This window comes from Marmota flaviventris, chromosome 6 (genome assembly GCF_047511675.1).
Source record: "Marmota flaviventris isolate mMarFla1 chromosome 6, mMarFla1.hap1, whole genome shotgun sequence".
Lineage (NCBI taxonomy): Eukaryota > Metazoa > Chordata > Mammalia > Rodentia > Sciuridae > Marmota > Marmota flaviventris.
In genome coordinates, this window is record NC_092503.1 from 121068470 (window position 1) to 121075233 (window position 6764).

General features: G+C 39.8%; 1 pseudogene; it reads right to left on the reverse strand.

Annotated features, from left to right (window-relative positions):
• Positions 1-1526: 1526 nt before the first annotated feature.
• LOC114082787 (protein cornichon homolog 4-like) lies at positions 1527-1946 on the reverse strand (annotated as a pseudogene).
• Between the last annotated feature and the right edge of the window lie 4818 nt (positions 1947-6764).

Below are 6764 nucleotides of genomic sequence, written 5' to 3' on the forward strand. Positions count from 1 at the left end.
TTTCAGGGAGGTTTGTTATCTGGTCAGGGAGAGCCAGGCCTGGGTAAGTTCAAAGCACAGGCAAAAGTTCCAAGCAAGTTTAAAACATCAAAATGTGGTCAGGCCAAATAGAAATCTTAGTAATTTACAGTAAAACAGAAATTAACTTTTCATGACCTTGTGGGGATATGGCTCCCAATCTTAAGATGGAATTAGGCTAGGTTCATCATTTCCCCCTTGTATTCTGTGTTCCTTTCAAATCTTTGATAGGGTGGAGGAAGGGCTCTGCAGAAATTTCACTCCCTCAGGGGACAGTCTCCAACTTTCCCGACTCACTCAAATTTGGCCTCCTTGATCTGACCTGACTCGATTTACCTGTCTATACTGAATGCCTATCTAATTCTGGCTACATTCTCCCTCTAATTTTAGGAACTCCTTCCTGCTGTAGGAAAAGAGGCAAAGACCACTCTGGCATCTTTGAGTTGAGAGGGGGTGATGTCAAATAGGGCAAGTTGCTTTGGAGTTCCCTTTTAGAAGTCAGTTTGGATTCAAGTCTGATTGGAGAAGAACAGATTGTAAACTCATCAGGGGATGGGTACTTCCTAAAACTCTAGTTTGGAGAACACCAGTTTGATATAATGTTCTTTTAAACCTTCTTCATTAAAAACTTGTATCCCTCGGTGTAGTTCCCAGCAGGGCCTCCAAATATGATACTGCTGGTTACCAGTGATGAGTTCTGCTCCCTTGAAGTTTGAACATTAGAGAAGCACTCTGAAGCAAGCATATGAGGCAGGGTTATTTAAAAGGAGGGAACACAGACTTCTCTCAAAAAGGAGAAGGGTGCTACAGCTGGTATCCTGGTATCCCCAAGTTCACACACTTTTATGAAATCTGGGGGGCTTTACAGAACCTGGGCCTATAGAGAAGCACCAGGATGCTTTTGGAGAAGTGAGCTCTGCTGTAAAACAAAGAGGGTAGGGTTTCAAGGATCTACACCATGGATTGTGATGTAATTAGTGTAGCCAGAAAAAAAAATTCCCATACAACAAAATTAAAAATCTCAGAAAAGCACTTTGCAACCTTGATCAGTATAACTTTCCAAGATAAACTCATTGCAATATGTACACCTAGGCAACTTATAAATCAGAACAATGTTAACAAAGCTTTACTAATAGTGAGGATGTTAAGCACTCTCTTGGGAATTAGGCATCTGTTCCACTTTTTAGAAAGATTTCTTCTGTTTTATATGTAAAATCATTTTCTCTGCATACCATCCATTCTATTTCAAAGGAAGTGTGCCTGTAGCTCATTCAAAATAATGCAGTTCATAAAGGTACAGGATAAATAGAATGGAGAATGTGACAAGTAATATTTTTCTGTTGTTTTTAAAATACTTTATATGGTAAAAATATAGCAAAAAATACTATCTGTTCAAATACAAAAATATATACTGCTGTGGTCACAGTTCTCAGGATGATGTAAGTAGTCGCTGGCTCCTTAACTGTTCACTGTAGGTTATCCTAACTCCAACTTTAGCTTCTCTGGCTTCAGTTATTTATCACAGCTAAAATCATACTATAAAAATTCACGAAGAAACAGAGCAGGTGAAAACCAAGCTTGATCATGGCTTCGTTCATGTGTCACTTCAGTTGCCCTCAACTGTATTTCTGTTGACTCAAACACCCCCATGTTGCCACTTGGCACCATAATGAACCAATATATATTCCAAGAAGCAACAGGTAAGTGGAGAGAGAATACAAACCAGTGCAGTGAAACAAGCAAAATACAGTGACATTGGTATGGCCAAGCAATTCTGGAATTACCCACTTATTTAAATCTGAGCAACATGATCCAGTCTAATTAATGTAATCATATTCTAAATCAGATGAAATAATTCTGAAGCAGACTGAGAGGGAGATGAGGGCACAACAATTGTGCAGTGAGGCAATGAACACTACTGCCTCCATCCTCCTCCTTCTCCTTTCCTTCCTCCTCTGTTGCTGACACTCCTTTCATCAAACTGATGAGTAATATATTTACATATACAAAATACTTAAAATCCACAAAAAAGCAAGATATTTATATAATGTTACCTTGGGAGTTAACCATTTTAGTAAATATATAAATTCCTCAATTACTCTTTCTCACATGCTGTGAGCAGTTCAGCACCCTCCTTTAAAAGGTACTAAGTTATTATAGTTTAGATGCTTCTATTAAAGTCCAGAAACCACATAAATCATTTCAACAAGGAAAACTTAATATAGACTTATTCATGCCTGAGGCTCCAGTTTTTATCCCCAGCACTGAAAAAAAGAAAAGAAGTATAATAATTAACTAATAACTACTTAAAAAGCTCCAAATAATGCAGAAATTGCATATATACAGAGCAGATACTACCTCTTTGGATGAGGCAGAGTAGCCAAGGAAGGAAGAAATGTAGGAGAGGGACCCAATGAGAATGAGGAGCAGAGCTCATTGAAGAAGATGGGATGATGGACCACTGGAAGGTTGAAAGGGATCTGTAATGCTCCAATTAACCAGGTTTACTCTTTTATAATAACCCCCATAACATTTCTGACACCATATGTATTGGGTTTTTCACACCAATTTATTCTCCAATTCTCTGCATATATCTGGGGATTCTATAATTCAATTAAAGAATTAGCAGAGACCCCACAGGTTAAGTGGACTCCACAGTCTTACAGGTATGCCCCCCCATGACTTCAGATGACATCACAAGATGACTTAAGTCATCCCACCTGTTTCTGAAGTTCCTGTCACTGTAAGGAGGAACAATGAAGTCTCTCCATTGGAAGAGGAAACCTCTACTCAGACCTTCAGACCTTTGCCCATACCACAGAAAAGGCTGAAGTATGTGTTGCGGCTTTAGCAGAGAGGAGAGCATCATTATTAAGTGAAAAGTGAATATAAGAACCCTCAGAGAATAATTTGGCAATCTCAAAAGCAAGAAGAGACACACCACCAGGGATTAAGTCAAGTTTTTTTTTATTAGGGTACAAAGGTAGCATATATGATCCAAAGGGACAGGACTTCCCTAGACAATGGGAAATATAGAGCAAGATGGTTTCCTGTTAGGGAATCTGTCTGGTCTGGTATGTTGTTTTCAGCTGATTGATCAGGCAATTAATACAATCAAAACTTATCTGTGGGAGGCTGACTAGCACATGACTGGCTCTGACTCCCCTGCTGAGTGATGTGGCATCTGGTGGTCATGCTCCTGGATAGCCCCAGTCTTCTAGGGTTCAACCCACTGTGTCTAATGCATGGGCATGCCTTCCTACAGCCCCATGGATGGAGTTATACTCACCTATTTCTTTGTAATATATATAACTCCTTGCCTTATTTGAGATAGAATGTTCCATGGAAATTCCTTTTGTGTGTCCCCTTCTCTTACTGCCCTTGGGTGTGGCCTTCCTAGATGTCAATCAACCTGCTGACAGCAGACATCATGAAGCTAGACTCAACCCTCTAAAACCTGACCTCTTGCCTCATTTGAATAACTTCTCCTCAATAAAAGGGGTCAGCACGTGAAAGTGCTCTCTCTCTCTCTCTCTCTCTCTCTCTCTCTCTCTCTCTCTCTCTCTCTCTCTCCCCCTCTTTCTCTCTCCAGACCCTTAAGGTCAGAGGAGCCATCACAGCACCCCCAAAGAAAAAGGTATTTCTGTCTCTTGTGTGGTTATTTCATGCAGCCCAATTAGCCCAGTTCCCCTGGAGTGACCCCTGAGTGTTTTAGTCGCGAGCAACCTGGCACTTAACCCTTAGCGTCATGAGGCTAGTAGTGTGTTTCTATTGAAATCTTGTTCTGCTTTGCTTCAACCTAGAAAATTTATGTGGAACTAGAAAGTTATAAAGTAACTTATGGGATTGCTTGGTGCATTTTTATATTTTTGTCTCTCTGACCCTTAAGCTGTTTGGTCCAGGTCAGGAGCAGTTCACAAGTTATTGTTTCACATCCCAACAGGCACATTCTCCTTCAGAGAGTTTTTTTCTTTAGTATCCCCAAATTTCTACCTCATTCCCAAGGCCCATCCTACATTTCCAAGATCCATCCTCAGATTGGATGATTTTCTACAGCCATTTTCTAGAAGGGCTCACAAAACCAAGAGAAACCTCTTTGTTTACTAACCAATTTATTACAAAAGATCTTGGAAAGGACACAGTGAATAGCCAGATTAATATGCACATAGGCTGAGGCCCAGAAGAGTCTCAAGCACAGGAGTATCTGTCCCCATGGTGGAGTTTCAGAGGCACCACCCCAACACATGGATGCATTGTTGTTCATCAAATCAGAAGCTCCCTCAATGTTTTTATGGAGGTATTTCTGTCTCTTCTGTGATTATGGAGGTTTCACTGTGTAATTATGATTAAATCAGTGACTGCTGGCAATTAATTAACTCAATTTTCAGCCCTATTTCCTCCCCTCTTTCAACTTTCTACTAATAAAATTTGTTCCTTTGGCAACCTGCCCCCATCCTGAGGTGACCCAGGGGCTTTCTAAAATTTATCTTATTAATATAAATTCAGATGGCTGAAAGGTACTTGTTATTAATAAAAACAGACTATCCTTCATCTCTGTAAGGATATCCCAAGGGTTTTAGGAGCTGTTTTCAGGGATCAGGGAGAGAAACCACTTTTCAGGAACCTAGGACAGAGACTAAAAATACAGATATCAATATAGACATTTCATACTATGTCACCAAAAGGTGAACCTTCTGCACACCACTGGAAGGTGCATCAAAAAGGAGAAACAGCCCAGTATGGTGGTCCATGCCTGTAATCCCAGCATTTAGGAAGCTGAGGCAGGAGTATCACAAGTTCAAAGCCAGTCTCAGCAACTTAGCCAGGCTCTAAACAGTGCAGCAAAACACTGCCTTGAAATAAAATTTTAAAAAGGTTGGTGGTGCTGGAGTTGTATATCTCAGTGGTGGAGCATGTGGGAGGCACTGGCTTCGATCCTCAGCACCATATTAAAAAATAAACTAAATAAAGGTATTGTGTCCATCCACAACTAAAGACAAATATTTTGGGGATGTCGCTCAGTGATTAAGCACCCCTGGATTGAATCCCTGGTACCAAAAAAGAAGATAGAAAAGAAACAGAACTACCTTGCCTTTCAGTGCCCTCCACTGCATTGTACCAACAATCTCACATTGTGTCAGATGGCAAAAAAGTGTTTACAAGGTCCAGTTCCAATAACACAAAGAAGATCAACATGGAGTGGAGTTGGAACACAAATGCAATGAAATGATACTGGACTCTGTTCACACCTTTGACTTTATACTTTATGTATGCATAACATTACGCCATTTTACAACCATTTGAACTTCCATAAAACAACAATCTATCATGACAAAGCCACCTGACAAATAAAGAGTTTCTCATCTGTTCCCCCACATAAGGAAAGAAGCACTCCCAGTTACTGTATACTACACTGATATAGTATTTACTCTTCAAATTCAGTCAGTCTCATTGACTATACTGTTACCTAAAAGTAATAATTTGTATAGAAAATCATAAATATAAGAGAGAGAGGAAAATGGTCAATATATACAAATACACACATATATACTACAAGCATAGAGAAATACAAAACTAATAGGTCCTTGTTTCTAGAAGTACTGTGTGTTTTATGTACTCTCTTTATTCCAATTCCTATTCTGTGTCTTCTCTCCCCAAGTCAGAAAACTGGTCACAAAAATCTGGTGGAGTGAATACACCTTTATTCTTGCAGAGTCTGTCTTAATAGTCCTGTCTCTTCTTGTTTGCTGTGGTTTTCCATTAATCCTTAAGATCAGACTTGGAAGTACTAAGAGGAAACATATTAACTGGACCTATGCTCATGGTCAAAGCTTTCTGAAATTAACCTTGCATCTAAAAATTCTCTTTTTCATTTATGTTTACTCTAGCAATTCTTGCCTTTCCTCAGTTGCAATAATTATACAAAAGAGAAATGGAGGGAAAAATCAGAAGGTAGCAAAAAGGGTGGATATGAACAAAGTACATTATATGCATAGATGACATTGTCACAATAAAACCAATATTTTAGACAATAAATATATACTAATAGCTTTTAAGGGGGATCCATTCCCTTACCCTTAATTCCCTGGATTAACATATCACAACATTATCAATGGTACCAGAAAGTTACTGAGGCGGGGAAAACAAGTATGTTCCATTTATCCCAGAATAGGAAGCAGATACCATAGAAAGTTGGATTCTTCTCTTAAAACTCTATCATTCATTGGAGTTTGGAACTGAAATATCCTTCAAAGGATCATGTGTTAAAAGCTTGGTCCCTATCCAGTGGCCCTTTTGGGAGGTGGTAGAAACTTCAGTAGGTGGGGACTAGGAAACAGGAAGGAAGTAGGTAAATGTGGCTGTGTCCTTGAAGACTATTTCTTATCCATGAGGCCCCATATTTCTCCCTCCCTCCCTCCCTCTTTCTCTTTCTCTCTCTGTCTCTCCCTCCTCAACTTCTCTCTCCCTCCCTCCCCTCTTCTCAGTCCGTTCCTCCCCACCCTTTTTCCTCTGTCCCCCTCTCTTGCTCTCATAAGGTGAGCCACTTGCTCCACCACCAGTGCCCAATCATGACATGACATTCTGCCTCAGAAAAAAATGAACCCAGGTGATTATGGTCTGAAACTTCTAAAACCATGGGGAAAATAAATCTCTCCTCCTTTAGGTTGATTTCTCAGTATTTTGTCACAGAGACAAAAAAGGGACTAACACACCTATCTATTTCCCTGGAAGTTTTTGGATGATAA